Raw genomic sequence first — 17757 nt, 5'->3', positions numbered from 1 at the left:
TTGAATGGAGCCAAGGTGAAGGGACCACTGTTGAACAGCCACAAGAACAAGTTCAATACATGCAAAATACTTCAAATTCTCAGGATGAATTTCATGGTGATACATACAACCCCTCTTGGAAAAATCATCCCAATCTAAGGTGGGGTGAAAACCATTGGCAAAAGAACAACAGCCACAACCACACCCGTAACACAAATAACCAAAATCACCATGCCACCAACACTAACCAATATAGAAAACACAAACACATATCAACCACCTCATAATAACTCACAAACTCACCAAAGCAACTTTCCTGCACCAACATCCAACGCACAGAATTACCACACTAATCCACCCAACAACTTTCAACAACAATCAACCCCCATCATATCCCCAATTGACCATCATGAGACTAGAATTTCAAGTCTTGAAGCAACCTTGCAAGCACTTGCTCAAACCACTCAAGCCTTAGCTAAGGGACAAAAGGAACATGAGGTCACCATGAAGAATATTGAGAGACAAGTGGGACAATTAGCCAACAAGCCGAGCAACCAACCAATGTTCTCCCAAGTGATACAATACCCAACCCAAGAGAAGAATGTAAAGCTCTGCAGTTAAGGAGTGGCAAGGTAGTTGGTGAAAGTTCGAATAAAGAAGCAACAAAACTCAAAGAGCGAGACACAGTGGGATACAAGTGGAAAGGCAGGATGAAGAAAAGGATTCAACATCTAACAAAGGCAAAGAGGCTGTCAAGCCACAAGGCAAGCCACCCAGTCAAGGAAGCAACCATGATAGCAAGGAGAGTGTGAATCCACAACAAGAAAACAAAAATGAAGGAGTAAAAGCCTATGTACCCAAGCTTCCGTACCCAACTAGGATACATAAAGGAGCAAAGGACCAACAATTCCCAAGGTTCTTAGAAATCTTCAAGAAACTTGAAATCAACATCCCATTGGCAGAAGCTCTGGAACAGATGCCATTATATGCAAAGTTTCTTAAGGAATTGATCACCAAGAAGAGAGTTGGCAAGAAAAAGAAACGGTGATTCTCACTCAAGAGTGCAGTGCCATCATTCAAAAGGGACTACCCCCAAAACTCAAAGATCCTGGCAGCTTCCCATACCCTGCACGATTGGGAGCATGGCCATTGACAAATCACTTTGTGACTTGGGAGCAAGCATTAACCTAATGCCCCTTACCATGATGAAGAAAATGATGATTGAAGAGCTTAAACCCACAAGGATGTCACTCCAACTTGCTGACAGATCCATTAAAATACCAAATGGAGTAGTTGAGAACCTCTGGTGAAGGTGGGAAACTTCATATTCCCAGCTGATTTTGTGGTCCTAGACATGGATGAAGAGGGAAACAATTCAGTTATTCTTGGTAGACCCTTCTTGGCTACAGCTAGAACAATCATTGATGTGGAAAAGGGGAAATGATTTTTAGAGTGCATGATGAGCAAATGACCATAAATGTTTTCAAAGCATGCAACACCCCGTTGAGAAAGAAAGTTGCATGAGGATTGATGTAGTGGATTCGTTGGTTGAAGAGGTACTTGACACAAACCATCAAGTGAAACGGGAGGAAGTCCAGAATGTTAAAGGACAAGAAGAGAACAAATTGGAAGCATCAGAGGAACCAAGTGAAGCTATGAAAGAAGAGGCATCACAGCAAGAGTTGAAACCACTACCTCCTCATCTTAAATATGCATTTCTTGGTGAAAAGGACAGCTTCCCAGTGATCATAAATTCTACATTGAGTGCAGAGGAAGAAGAAAAGCTCCTTGTAGTATTGAAAGCTCACAAAGAGGCGTTGGGATGGACCATTGATGACTTGAAAGGCATAAGCCCTGCCATATGCATGCACAAGATACTTCTAGAGGAGAATTCCAAACCAGTGGTACAACCCCAAAGAAGATTGAATCCCACAATGAAGGAGGTTGTTCAAAAGGAAGTCCTGAAGTTGTGTAAAGCTGGGATCATCTACCCTATATCTGACAGCCCGTGGGTCAGTCCAGTGTAAGTAGTACCTAAGAAAGGGGGGATGCTGTCATTATTAATGAGAAGAATGAGCTTATTCCAACACGAACAGTGACAGGGTGGAGAATGTGCATAGACTATAGGAAGCTGAATGATGCCACACGAAAAGATCACTTTCCTCTCCCTTTCATTGACCAGATGCTTGAAAGGTTGGCTGGCCATGCCTATTACTGTTTTCTTGATGGATATTCTGGGTATAACCAGATAGTGGTTGACCCCATGGATCAAGAGAAGACTTCCTTTACTTGTCCCTTTGGAGTCTTTGCATACAGGAGAATGCCATTTGGACTGTGTAATGCCCCAGCTACCTTTCAAAGGTGCATGCTATCAATCTTCTCAGACATGGTAGAAAAATTTATTGAAGTATTTATGGATGATTTCTCTGTTTTTGGTGATTCTTTCAATACTGCTTGCACCATCTTACCTTAGTCTTGAAAAGGTGCCAAGAAACCAATTTAGTTTTGAATTGGGAGAAATGCCATTTCATGGTACCCGAAGGCATCGTTCTTGGTCATAAAATTTCAAGAAAGGGTATAGAAGTTGACAAGGCAAAAGTAGAAATTATAGAAAAACTTCCTTTGCCAACTAGTGTGAAAGCCGTTAGAAGTTTCTTAGGGCATGCTGGATTTTATAGGAGATTCATCAAAGATTTTTCCAAAATAGCAAAGCCACTAAGCAATTTGCTGGTGGTAGACAATCCTTTTCTCTTTGATGATGAGTGTAAACAGGCTTTGAAACTCTAAAGCTAAGCTCACCACAGCACCAATCATCACACCCCCAAGTTGGGGACTACCTTTTGAACTCATGTGTGATGCAAGTAACCTTGCAATTGGTGCTGTGTTGGGGCAGAGGAAGGAAAAGAAGCTTCATGTTATCTACTATGCAAGTATGGTATTGAATGAAACTCAAAAAAACTACACTACAACAGAGAAAGAGCTACTAGCTGTGGTATATGCTTTTGATAAGTTTAGACAATATTTGATTGGATCTAAAGTTTTAGTGTATACTGACCATGCTGCTCTTAAGTATCTTATGTCAAAACAGGATGCCAAACCAAGGCTAATCAGATGGGTGCTACTCCTACAAGAGTTTGACATTGAGATAAAAGATAGAAAGGGCAATGAAAATCAAGTTACTGACCACTTATCAAGGCTACCACAAGATGTATGCCAGGACAACCTTCCATCAATAAATGAAGAATTTCCAGATGAACATCTCTTGCAAATCCAACATGTCCCTTGGTTTGCAGATATGGCCAACTACAAGGCGGGGAGAATCATTCCACAAGAGTACACAAAACAACAAGTCAAGAAGCTGCTACATGAGGCTAAGTTCTTCTTCTGGGATGAACCATTCTTGTTCAAAAGATGCCCAGATGGAATGATAAGAAGATGTGTGTCAGAAGGTGAGATGAAGGACATACTATGGCATTGTCACAACTCTAGTTATGGTGGTCATTTTGGAGCTGAAAGAACGGCTGCAAAGGTCCTTCAAAGTGGTTTCTACTGGCCTTTAATCTTCAAGGATGCTAGAGAGTTTGTGAGCCAATGCAATGAATGTCAAAGAACAGGGGGTTTGTCAAAGAAAAATGAGATGCCTCAAAAGTTCATTTTGGAAGTGGAACTCTTTGATCTGTGGGGAATAGACTTCATGGGACCTTTTCCTCCATCTTACACATTCAAATACATTTTGGTAGCAGTAGAGTATGTCTCCAAATGGGTAGAAGCAATAGCCACCACCACATGTGATACCAACGTGGTCTTGCAATTCCTCAAGAAGAACATCTTCACTAGATTTGGAGTGCCCAAAGGACTTATAAGTGATGGGGGAAGCCACTTCTGCAACAAGCAACTAAATTCTTTACTCCACAAATATGGTGTTACTCACAAAGTAGCTACCCCATATCACCCACAAACCAATGGGCAAGCTGAACTTGCCAACAGAGAGCTAAAAAGGATTCTGGAGAAAACTGTGGGAACAACAAGAAAGGATTGGGTTAGGAAGCTGGATGATGCACTTTGGGCATACAGGACAGCCTTCAAGACACCCATAGGAAAATCTCCATTTCAGCTGGTGTATGGAAAGGCATGCCACCTCCCTGTGGAGCTTGAACATAAGGCCTTTTGGGCCACCAAACTTCTGAATTTAGATGCTCAAGCAGCAGGAGAGAAGAGGTTGTTACAACTCAATGAACTGGAGGAGTTCAGATTGGAGGCATATGAAAATGCCAGAATATACAAAGAAAGAACAAAGAGATGGCATGATAAGAAAATCTCTCAAAGAACATTCGAACCAGGCCAAAGGGTGTTGTTATTCAACTCAAGATTGAAGATTTTCCCTGGGAAGCTGAGGTCTAGATGGACTGGCCCATACACCATCATCAAAGTATCACCTCATGGCTATGTCGAATTACTTGATGAAGCCTCAAAACAAACCTTCACGGCTAATGGACATAGGGTGAAGCACTATTTTGGTGGCCCCTGGAGCAAGGAAGAAAGTGTGCAAATGCTAACATGATCAAGGAAGTTGCATTGTCAAGCTAAGGACAATAAACAAGCGCTTCATGGGAGGCAACCCATGCACAGGGAGTCCTTTATTTTCATACTTTAGTAATCAATAATGAGAGGTTGCATCATATGCATCTAAGGAAATAAAAAGTAGACTAGCACATAGTGAATGTAAGATACTAAGTTTGGTGTGGCCAATCTTGAAGTAATGGCAAAAGTTTGTTCTACAACACTTAGCCACAAACTAAGTTTGGTATCCGTACATACACGAAAATGCTAGACTATGAAAGTGCAATCATCTATGATTAGTTATATAAAAGCAACTAAAAAAAAAACCGAGAAAAAGAGATTGAAATAGCATACAATGTAGGTAAGATACTAAGTTTGGTGTGACCATCTTTGGAGTTAACTCCAAAGAAAACTTAGTCACAAACTAAGTTTGGTGTCTTTACATACATCAATAATGCTAGAAAAAGTAGAGTAGGGAATCAATTCATAAATTTTAATTTTTAGTCAACTTTACATAGGAATATCATCATAAGTTGTTAGCTAGTAATGTCACTTTAAGAATCCCAAGATTTTGGAATTTTGTTGCAGGAAAGAAAGAAAGAAGTGATGGAGAATCTTGGAGGGAGGTCACGGATACACAAGGAAGAGAATGTCACATGAGTCTTGAACTTTGTGCATTGGAAAAAACAACTCAACATGCATTGGGCACAAGGAAGCATGCTCCCCATGCTATGACCGAACCACTAGGACCATGCATCCCACCACGGAAATCACCAAAAACCGTTTTCCCCCCCCAAACATCACTTTAAATACTTCAACCATATTCATCAAACCTCACTTTCTCCTCACTCATCCTTATACCTCTCCATCACCCCATTTCATCACCCGAACTCACACTCAACCTCCAACTCATTCCGTGTTTCACAAATTCTAGCCTTGAACCTCATCCTTACCCAACAAAACTCATGAAGCACTACATCTCTCCACATAACCGAAACACTCCACCCCCCCTCACCATCATTCTCTAGCTTGTCTAATTTACCTTGTCGTCATATACCTCTCCCATTCACGTTATTTTCTTTATGCTTGAGGACAAGCATTCACCTAAGTTTGGTGTGGGAGATTCAACCCTTGCAAGTGAATCTCAATGGCCTCATCATCAAGGGATAGGAGGGACAAGCAACCCATAGAAGATGAAGGACAAAATACCTTTGATCAAAGAAGATTCAAATCCAAACACAATGAGCGCATCTTTAGTTGGATGTCAAGCAAGGATGTTGTTCCGGAGTTACCTTTCAAGCTAAGGAAAGATGAATACTCTGAGTTACAAAAAATAATCAGGAAAAGGGGATGGGAGCTTCTCTGTAACCAACCTCAAGAAGTGAGCATGCTTCTCATCCACGAGTTCTACACTAATGTGATAAGAGAATTTGATGATGAAGAACCATACATGAGTTATGTAAGAGGTGTGACTGTTGATTTTAGTCCGGACACCATCAACAGGGTGCTAAAAGTCAAGCCAAAACGGTTCAAACAAGCTAGCTATGAAGAAAGGGTTGAAAATGACCCAAGATATATGGATGTGGTGAGTGACTTATGCAGAGTAGGCACGGATTGGGTGCTGGATTCACATGGACAACCACTCAAACTTCGGAGAGGTGATCTCATACCTCAAGCAAAAGGATGGCATGACATAGTGAGGAGATCATTGATCTCCACTTCAAATAATTCTGAGGTGACAGTGAATAGAGCAATAATGATCCACTGCATAATGAAAGGAGGGGAAATCAATGTTGGAGAAATTATAGCCAAGAACATCATTGACATAGCTCAAAAGGTCAAGCAGGACAGCTGGCTAGGATATCCTAGTACTATTCTGTGCTTATGTGAAGAAGCTAGAGTGCCTCTGGGAGAATTTGAAGAAACTGATGTGGTCTCTATTGGAAAACCTCTCACCCGAGAAAGATTAGAATTTGTCACCACAACCCAATTGGAAAGGCAACCTTTAGCAAGAAGGAAGAAAAGGAAAGAAGCAAGACAAGAGGAGGAGCCTCAAGAAATGGAAGAATCCCATACCTTAAACATGAATCAACTCCAAGCCGCCTTGGAAGGAATCTCTGGGCAATACTCACAAATTCAAAGAAGCCAAGAGGAACAAGCTCAACAACAAAGGGACCTTTGGCAGTTGATGGATCAACAAAGAGGGATTCAAGTTCAATGGATGAACCAACAAAATGAATATCAAACACACATGATGGAACTACAACAAGAACAATATGCCAAGATGCATGAAGCCATCAACAATTCAACTGCTGAATATGAAAAAGCCATGGAGAAAGTAATACAAGAACAAGCTCAACTAAGAAAAGAGCAAGCTCAGCAAAGGGAGCTTCTCCATAGGTTGGATGCTAGACATGATACATTTCACAAAGAGTTCAATGAAAGCAGAATGTTCAGGGAAGCCAGGCATAAGGACAGACTTGACTATGATATATGCACTCAAGAAAAGCTCAGTTACCTTTGTGGAGCACCCCCATTACTCAACCCACAAATTAAAAGTTTTAATAAAGCTCGCAAGATATTTGAAGAGCAGGAACTTGCAAGGGTGAGATTTAATGCTCAGAGGCTAAAGGAAACAATGATAAGCACAGGAGTATGGCAAAGAGAAGAGGGGGATTCAACAACAAAACAACAAGGAGAACTAAGAAGGAAAAAGAAAGAAGATCCAAAGGGGGACTCAACAACGAAACAACAAGGAGAGCTGAGAAAGAAAAAGAAAGAAGACCCAAAGGGCAAGGGAAAGCAAGGAGAATCAAGCAAAGAAAAAGGGACATGAAGACTAAAGGTGGTGAAGTTCCTTTGTTTTTCTTTATGCTTTAACAAATAAAGAAGATGTATGTCTGAAATATGGTATACCTTCTAGGATGCATTGTCTTTTGCATTTTCTTTTTGAAGCATTTTCCTTTATGTTGTTCATTCCATGCATCACTACTCATAGATTTGGAATGGTTGCTTGTCTTAAGTACTTTTACTTGTCAATGGAATAAAAGATGTAGTTTGAGCAAGAACAGAGAGAATTTTAGCTTAAAAAGAATCATGTTGTCCCATAAGAAAAGTGCTAGCACATATACATTTATTGTGAAAGAATCAAGGCTCAAGAAATTCAAAGAATGCTTGCTTATACAAGACTAGTCGGTTAAGGGTCACAAGACTTTATAAGTAAAAGCACAAATAACCTTGACAATAAAGAAAACAGAAGACAAAGAATGGAAGGCTAGGCATCAATGACAAAATTTGGATATGTGTCTGTGGTGATTGATGTTAGGAGACATACTTGGGCTAGTAAATCCGAGGGGTGCTTCATCACCCGATAACTTGAGTTAACTAACTCGGGATTATCGATTGAAAACTCACAATCAAGAGTAGCTCTATAACAGAACATTTAGCAACCCAAAGAGGTGCTGGACACCACTATCCAAATAAAGTTTCAATGTTATATGCCTGTGATTGAATGTGTTAAGGAGAGAGGCTTGAGTTAGTAAATCTTTAAGAGTGTCTCAACACTTAACAACTTGAACCAACTGGTTTGGGATTGTTGATTGAAAGCTTATGCTAAAGAGCCGCCTTAAGACAAGATTTCGAGCTCATTTGAAATAAGAAGGAATATAAAAAAAAAAGAGGAAAGCATCAAGTAAAGAATGGTTCAAGGATCATGTGCTACGGTATAGAAAAGGTCTAGTGAAGTTAACCAATTTAGTATTGAAGCAAGCATTTTAATTGAAAAAGTTGAATAGCCGTGTTCAATTACAATAAATTAATGATCACACAAGTGAGGATGACATGCTCAATGAGAAAAATACTCTCTGGTAAAACATTCAAGTCTTACATCTTAGATTCTTGTGACAAAGTCTCTTATATTTTGCTTGAGGACAAGCAACACTTTAAGTTTGGTGTTGTGATGCAATTGCATATTTACTATATTAGCTAGTTAGTTTAGTTGGTTTTAGCTTTGTTTCATTCATTTTCTCTAAATAAACAAGTCTTTTTATGAGTTTTGTCTTCATGCATGAGAATACCAAGGAACATGTGATTTTAGCCAAATTTGTGCAAAGAATTCAAGGAGTTGACAAATGAATTAGCATGAATAAATCTCTTGAAAATTGTTGCATAGAATGGCAAAACTTTGAAGCAAATTCTTTGGTTAATGATAGGTAATGAAGCAAAAAGGTCATGGAGCAAGAATTGGAGCAAGAAGCCACATCAAGCTTGGCAAGGAGGCAGAGGACTTGCACGTTGCCAACTTGGAGGAAAGGTGAGTTGTTGAAGGCAACGCCAAGGCAGCCCTGGAGAGCAAATGTTGGCGTTGCCAACTTGGAGAAAAGGGTGAGTTGTTGAAGGCAACGCCAAGGCAGCCCTGGAGAGCACACTTGGGCGTTGCCAACTTGGAGAAAGGAGTGAGTTTTTATGGGCAACGCAGGCAAGCAAAGAGTTGAGCCAAGGAGAGTGTCGAGGGCATTGCCAATGCCAGGAACCATAGGCGTGTCCCTAGGCAACGCCACACAAGCAAGGCTTGGCTCAGGAGGAGAGGAAGCTGGCGTTGCCAACGCCAGGAACAAGGGACGTGTTCTTTGGCAACGCACACAAGCAAGCTTGGCCCAGGAGGAGGAGAAGCTGGCGTTGCCAACGCCAAGAACCATAGGCGTTATTCAAGGCAACGCCAAGCAATCTTGGGGAGCTAGTTCAGAGCCTCGAGCACGTTGCCAGCCTAAAAATGAGGGGCGTGTTTGAGGACAACGCAGGCAAGCAACGCTGAATGGAAAATTTGGCCCAGGAAAGGGAGGTGCACGTTGCCAACGCCAAGTTATGAAGGCGTGTTCCTTGGCAACGTAGCAAGCAACTTTGGCACCATAGGAAAGCTCGAGCACGTTGTTGAGCTGGGAGAGCATGGGCGTGTTCCTTGGCAACGCATGCAAGCTTGGAGTATGGGCACACGAGAGCGTTGCTAACTTGGAAATGAACTGGCGTGTTCATCAACAACGCCAGGGACAAGACTCTGGGCCAACAAATAGGAGCACGTTGCCAACGCCATTTTCATTGGTGTGTTCTAAGGCAACGCCAGGAAGGAATGCTTGGCTAGGCACCAAGTTTTGGAGCTCAACCACGTTGCCAACGCCAGGAAGCATAGGCGTGTTCAAGGACAACGCCAAGCAACAAGCATAGAGCCTTGAGGAAGGCTCGAGCACGTTGCCAACGCCAGCTTCCAAAGGCGTGTTTGGGGGCAACGCAGCAAGCAAAGTTAGGCAAGGAAGCTCACATGAAGAGGCACTCGAGCACGTTGCCAACGCCAGCTTCTAAAGGCGTTTCCTAAGGCAACGTGACAAGCAAAATTGAAGGCTAGAGATTAGCCCTGGAGGGAGCACGAGCACGTTGCCAACGTGCTAACAAGGGGGCGTGTTTGGTGACAACGCCAGCCTCATGTCTCTGCCTTGGGAGGCTAGGCACGTTGCCAACGTGGGAGGATAGGTGCGTTTTTGGCAACAACTTGGCAGCTTGACCTTACCTTCTTTGAGGAAGCATAACTTGAGCTAGGAAAGTCCAAATGAGGTGATTCCAGTGGCATTGGAAAGTAGACTTCAAGAGCTTTCCAATGATGTATAATAGTCCATATTGAAGCAGAGGATTGATACTCAAACTCTGGGATACATTTAGCATGAAAGTAGAGTCAAGAAAGAGAGAAGCAAGTTGTTAGCAACAACTTGGGCTAGCAACGCCCAAGTCTGAAAGTTCACTCCCAGGAAAATTTGATGCACGTTGCCAACATGCATTAAGGCTAGCGTTATTGGCAAAAACGCCAAGCCATTGGGCCAGAAACATGATGAATGAACTCCTCCTTCCAAGTCTAGCAACACCTCTTCCATTGAGCCAAGAATTCAACAAAGAGGAAGCCCATATTACTAACCCAATTAAAGATCTTTGAAGGGGTTTTGGGACTAATATAAATAGAGATTGAGTTTGTACTTTGAAGGGACTTTTGGACACTTAGAATTTTATACTTTTAGCACTTTTACTTGGAGAACTCTCTAGCACTTCCGGGAGGATACCCGGAGAGCTAATTTGTTTTTTTTTGGAACTTTTCTTCTTCAGTTTTAAGCTTTAAGCATTTCCTTATTCTTCTTCTTCTTTTCTGGACACTTAGTTTAGTTTTTATTGATGGCAATTGTTGTTAAAATTGGAGCTATGACTCACTAAACCCCACTTTCATTAGGGGGAAGAGCTCTGCTTGTTTGAATGCATTGATGAACTCCTCTTTTCCTCCTCAATTCTAGTGGTTAATCCAAAGAGGAAACTCTTGTTCTTCAAAGATTCAATCACCATCGAGAGAGGGGTTAATCTATGTGAATTGTGTGGTGAATTTGAGGAATGAGCCACATAATTCAGTTTAGAGTTCATCCTTTCATGATTCCCTTAATCAATACACCTTGGTTGGTATGTGAGATGTAACTTTCCTTGGTTGAGATTATGGGAATTGTGTGGCTGGATTAGAATTGAGCTTCATCTCTTCTCATGAACAACTAGATCACGAGAGTGGCAATTGGTTATGTTGAGAGAAATTGAATCACCAAGAGATTGGGATTCAATTACCCACTTGCCATGGATCTATACCCATGATTGAGAAGGATTTGACTAACATCAATTCATGAAAACTTGCATCTCTGATCCCTAATGATCCTCTCCACCATCAATTCTTATTTCTTTTGCTTCTAGTTGTTTGACTACCCATAACCCAATTCCCTTCTACATTTTTGCAATTTATTATTCTTGTCATTTACATTCTGTCTCTTTATTTCTTGCTCTTATGCTCTTTAAATTTCTGCAACTTTTAATTCCTTGCAATTTATCTTTGATGTCATTTAAGTTTCTTGCATTTTAAGTTTCAGTTATTTACTTTCATCTTATTTCTATATTCCTGTTCTTTAAATTCCTTGCCATTTAAATTCCTGCAATTATGTTCAAAAGTCACAATGCTCATAAAATCAAAATTATGTTCGCTTGACTAAATTTACCATTTAACTAAAGTTGCTTAATCTACCAATCCTCGTGGGATCGACCTCACTCCTAGTGAGTCTTATTACTTGATACGATCCGGTATACTTGCCGGTTGTACGTGAAATTAAATTTTTACGTATCAAAACCCCACCCACCTTAAAAATTCAAAAATCTTTCCCACCCAAACCCACCCTAATTGACCGAAACTACACCCACTCCCCTCCCTATATATACCCTTCCATTCTACTTCATTTTCACACACTACAAACTCCCTCTTCTACACCTTGGCCGAAACACCTTCCCTCACTCTCCTCCATATTTTCTTCTTCTTCTTCTTCTCTTCTTTCTTCTCTTGCTCGAGGGCGAGCAATATTTTAAGTTTGGTATGGTCAAAGCATAATCTTTTTGTTTTTCCATTACCATCAATGGCACCTAAGGCCGGAGAATCCTCTAGAAAAGGAAAAGGAAAGACAAAAGCTTCCACCTCCGAGTCATGGGAGATGGAGAGATTCATCTCCAAAAGCCATCAAGACCACTTCTATGATGTTGTGGCAAAGAAGAAGGTGATCCCTGAGGTCCCTTTCAAACTCAAGAAAAATGAGTATCCAGAGATCCGACATTAAATCCGAAGAAGAGGTTGGGAAGTCCTAACCAACCCCATGCAACAAGTCGGAATCTTAATGGTTCAAGAGTTCTATGCCAATGCATGGATCACTAGGAACCATGATCAAAGTGTGAATCCGAGTCCAAAGAATTATCTCACAATGGTTCGGGGGAAATACTTAGATTTTAGTCCAGAAAATGTGAGGTTGGCATTCCACTTGCCCATGATGCAAGGAGATGAACGCCCCTACACTAGAAGGGTCAACTTTGATCAAAGGTTGGACCAAGTCCTCATGGACATATGTGTGGAAGGAGCTCAATGGAAAAGAGACTCCAAAGGCAAGCCAGTTCAACTGAGAAGACTGGACCTCAAGCCTGTAGCTAGAGGATGGTTGGAGTTCATTCAACGCTCCATCATCCCCACTAGCAACCGATCTGAAGTTACTGTGGATCGGGCCATCATGATTCATAGCATCATGATTGGAGAGGAAGTAGAAGTTCATGAAGTCATCTCCCATAAATTCTACAAAATAGCCGAAAAGTCCTCCACCATGGCAAGGCTAGCTTTTCCTCATCTTATTTGCCATCTATGTTACTCAGCTGGAGTTATCATAGAAGGAGACATCCTCATTGAAGAGGATAAGCCCATCACCAAGAAGAGGATGGAGCAAGCAAGAGAGACCCTCCACGGATCTCAAGAGATGCATGAGAAAACTCATCATCAAGAAATCCCTGAGATGCCTCAAGGGATGCACTTTCCTCCCAACAACTATTGGGAACAACTCAACACTTCCCTAGAAGATTTGAGCTACAATGTGGAACAATTAAGGGTGGAACATCAAGAGCACTCCATCATTCTCCATGAAATAAGAGAAGATCAAAGAGCAATGAGGGAGGAGCAACAAAGGCAAGGAAGGGACATAGACGAGCTTAAGGACATTGTTGGTCCTTCAAGAAGAAGACGCCACTAAGGTGGATTCATTCCTTGTTCTTATTTTTCTGCTGTTCGGTTTTTATATTATATGTTTGATGATTAGATTTTTGACGGTTTAGAATTTCACAAATAAAATCTCGTTGATGTATAGTCTCTAAACCAACAATAATCCTTTCATGCAAAAATTTGTTTGTCATAAGTACAAACCCCTAAAATCTATAAACCGAAGTATTTAAACCTCGGGTTGTTCTCCCTAGGATTTACAATAAAGTGTCTTGTTATTGGTTATGAGTTATTTTTGGGGTTTTGACAAGAGGCATGAAAGATAAATGGCAAGAAAGTAAACTAATGGCTAAAAAGGTCTTGGCAAGGGTTGGTGGTTAAGGATCTCTGTCCTAATCACTAACCACAATATGAGAATTGGAAGGATTAATCTCATTAAATCATCCTCTAACTAGTAGTAAAGGAAAGTCAAATGAGCTATATCAATCCTAGTCCATAAGTGCTAACTCTCCACTAATTCAATTAGTGAGAACTAGAGTTAATGGATCCCAATCATCAATTACTTGGACATTAGTAACTCAAGAGTTCCTAAGTTACCTTTCCAAGCCAAGAATATAAAATTCTACTCTAAAATCCAACCAAGCATTTCATCAAACACTTGGAAGGCATAAAAGGAAAGCATAGTAAAATTTCATCAAATGAACACAATTATTATGAATTACCTCTAATTGAATTGAAAGAGAATAGGAGGAACAAAAGTAGATCTACAACAAAGTATAAGAACAACATAAAGGAAATTACAACAAAGAATAGAGGAAGATGAATGTAACAACAAAGAATTGAAAGGTAGAAGTAGAAGAAGGCAAAGATTAAAACCTAGATCTAAGAATTAATCCTAATCCTAATCCTAGAGAGAAGTGAGAGCTTCTCTCTCTAGAAACTAACTCTAACTACTAAACTAAGCTACACTAAACTAATTGGTTAAAAGTATGTAAAGTATGCTGATTCCCCCTTCAATCCTTGGCTTAAATAGCATCAGAAATGAGTTGGATTGGGCCCACAAGGCTTCTAAAATTGCTGGCCACGTGTTGCATTAAGTGGGTTATGTGCCACCATCGGCGCGTCCGCGTACCGTGCGCGTGCGCGCCCCTATGCGCGATGCAACTATGGCAAATCTTATATCGTTTTGAAGCCCCGGATGTTAGCTTTCCAACCCAACTAGAACCGCATCATTTGGACCTCTGTAGCTCAAGTTATGGTCGTTTAAGTGCGAAGAAGTCGGCTTGATAGCTTTCCGGTTCTTTCATTTCTTCATGAGTTCTCCATTTTTACATGCTTTTCCCTCATTTCCTTGATCCAATCCTTGCCTCCTAAATCTGAAATCACTTAACAAACATATCAAGGCATATAATGGAATCAAGGTGAATTAGATTTAGCTATTTTAAGTCCTAAAAAGCATATTTTCACATTCATGCACAATTAAAGGAGAATATACAAAACCATGCTATTTCGTTGAATGAATGTGGATAAAAGGTGATAAAATCCCCAAAAATCAATACAAGATAAACCCTACAAATGGGGTTTATCAATGTTTATCTATGTTTTGTGTCTCTACTTCATGATCATTAGTGTTTAGTAACTATGTCTTAAAGTTATGAATAATTCCATTAATCCTTCACCTTTCTTAAATGAAAAATGTTTTTAATTCAAAAGAACAAGAAGTACATGAATTTCGAATTTATCCTTGAATTTAGTTTAATTATATTGATGTGGTGACAATACTTTTTGTTTTCTGAATGAATGCTTAAACAGTGCATATTTTTTATCTTGTTGTTTATGAATGTTAAAACTGTTGGCTCTTGAAAGAATGATGAACAAAGAGAAATGTTATTGATGATCTGAAAAATCATAAAATTGATTCTTGAAGCAAGAAAAAGCAGTGAATAGCAAAAGCTTGCGAAAAAAAATAGAAAGAAAAAGAAAACGCAAGCAGAAAAAGCCAATAGCCCTTAAAACCAAAAGGCAAGGGTAAAAAGGATCCAAGACTTTGAGCATCAATGGATAGGAGGGCCCAAGAAAATAAAATCCAGGCCTAAGCGGCTAAACCAAGCTGTCCCTAACCATGTGCTTGTGTCATGAAGGTCCAAGTGAAAAGCTTGAGACTGAGTGGTTAAAGTAGTGATCCAAAGCAAAAAGAGTGTGCTTAAGAGCTCTGGACACCTCTAACTGGGGACTCTAGTAAAGCTGAGTCACAATCTGAAAAGGTTCACCCAGTCATGTGTTTGTGGCATTTATGTATCCGGTGGTAATACTGGAAAACAAAATGCTTAGGGCCACGGCCAAGACTCATAAAAGTAGCTGTGTTCAAGAATCAACATACTTAACTAGGAGAATCAATAACACTATCCAAAATTCTAAGTTCCTAGAGAAGCCAATCATTCTGAACTTCAAAGGAAAAAGTGAGATGCCAAAACTGTTCAGAAGCAAAAAGCTACAAGTCCCGCTCATCTAATTGGAATTAATATTCATTGATATTTTGAAATTTATAGTATATTCTCTTCTTTTTATCCTATTTGATTTTCAGTTGCTTGGGGACAAGCAACAATTTAAGTTTGGTGTTGTGATGAGCGGATAATTTATACGCTTTTTGGCATTGTTTTTAGGTAGTTTTTAGTAAGTTCAAGCTACTTTTAGGGATGTTTTCATTAGTTTTTATGTTAAATTCACATTTCTGGACTTTACTATGAGTTTGTGTGTTTTTCTGTGATTTCAGGTAATTTCTGGCTGAAATTGAGGGACTTGAGCAAAACTCTGATAGGAGGCTGACAAAGGACTGCTGATGCTGTTGGAATCTGATCTCCCTGCACTCGAAATGGATTTTGTGGAGCTACAGAACTCCAAATGGCGCACTCTCAACGGCGTTGGAAAGTAGACATCCAGAGCTTTCCAGCAATATTAATAGTCCATACTTTAATCGAGATTTGATGACGTAAACTGGCGCTCAACGCCAGTTCCATGCTGCATTCTGGAGTCAAACGCCAGAAACACGTCACGAACCAGAGTTGAACGCCCAAAACACGTTACAACTTGGCGTTCAACTCCAAGATAAGTCTCAGCTCGTGGATAGATCAAGCTCAGCCCAAGCACACATCAAGTGGGCCCTGAAAGTGGATTTCTGCATCAATTACTTACTTCTGTAAACCCTAGTAGCTAGTCTAGTATAAATAGGACTTTTTACGATCATATTAATGATCCTGGATCCTGAATTGTATTTTTGATCCTGTGATCACGTTTTGGGGGCTGGCCTCTCGCCCATGCCTGAACCTTTTACTTATGTATTTTCAACGGTGGAGTTTCTACACACCATAGATTAAGGGTGTGGAGCTCTGCTGTACCTCAAGTTTTAATGCAATTACTACTATTTCCTATTCAATTCTATTTATTCCTGTTCTAAGATATTCGTTGCACTTCAACTTGATGAATGTGATGATCCGTGACACTCATCATCATTCTCACATATGAACGCGCGTGATTGACAACCACTTCCGTTCTACCTTAGGCCGAGCGCATATCTCTTGGATTCCTTAATCAGAATCTTCGTGGTATAAGCTAGATTGATGGCGGCATTCATGAGAATCCGAAAAGTCTAAACCTTGTCTGTGGTATTCCGAGTAGGATTCTGGGATTGAATGACTGTGACGAGCTTCAAACTCGCGATTGCTGGGTGTGATGACAAACGCAAAAGAATCAAGGGATTCTATTCCAACATGATCGAAAACCGACAGATGATTCGTCGTGCCGTGACAGAGCATTTGGACTTTTTTCACTGAGAGGATGGGATGTAGCCATTGACAACGGTGATGCCCTATATACAGCTTGCTATGGAAAGGAGTAAGAAGGATTGGATGAAAGTAGCAGGAAAGCAGAGATTCAAAAGGAACACAGCATCTCCATGCACTTATCTGAAATTCCTACCAGTGAATTTACATAAGTATCTCTATCCTTTACTAATAAATTAATTATCTCTTTATATTTTCGAAAACCCACTAATCAATTATTATCCACCTGACTGAGATTTACAAGATGACCATAGCTTGCTTCACACCAACAATCTTTGTGGGATCGACCCTTACTCACGTAAGGTATTACTTGGACGACCCAGTACACTTGCTGGTTAGTTGAGCGAGGTTGTGAGGTTATATTTAGACCATAGTATTGAGCACCAAGTTTTTTGGGCCATTACTGGGGAATTAATTTCGAACAACAATTCAAGCATGAATCACAATTTCGCCCACCAATCGCCAGAGGACCACTCATCTGCTGAACTAGCAGAGCTGACCGTCAAGCTAGTGACGTTAAAGAAGCGCTTGTTGGGAGGCAACCCGATAAATTTGTATCCTTAGCTATTTTTCGTAGTAGTAGTTTTCTTAGTATATTATTGAGTTCTTACTAATTTTTTGATCATGCAGCTATTTTATCACAAGAACCAAACACCTCAAGCTAATCAAAAAAAAAAGAGAGAGAGAAAGAGCACACGATGCGCAAGCGTCCATGACGTGAACGTGTCAATCATGTGTGCGTTAAAAATAATAATTGACAGAGAGTTGCGTAGGAATGGCGCTGGACTCATG

Source organism: Arachis stenosperma, chromosome 3 (genome assembly GCF_014773155.1).
Source record: "Arachis stenosperma cultivar V10309 chromosome 3, arast.V10309.gnm1.PFL2, whole genome shotgun sequence".
Classification (NCBI taxonomy): Eukaryota; Viridiplantae; Streptophyta; class Magnoliopsida; order Fabales; family Fabaceae; genus Arachis; species Arachis stenosperma.
The sequence above is the reverse complement of the archived record's forward strand: the minus strand, read 5'-3'. Positions refer to the sequence as shown.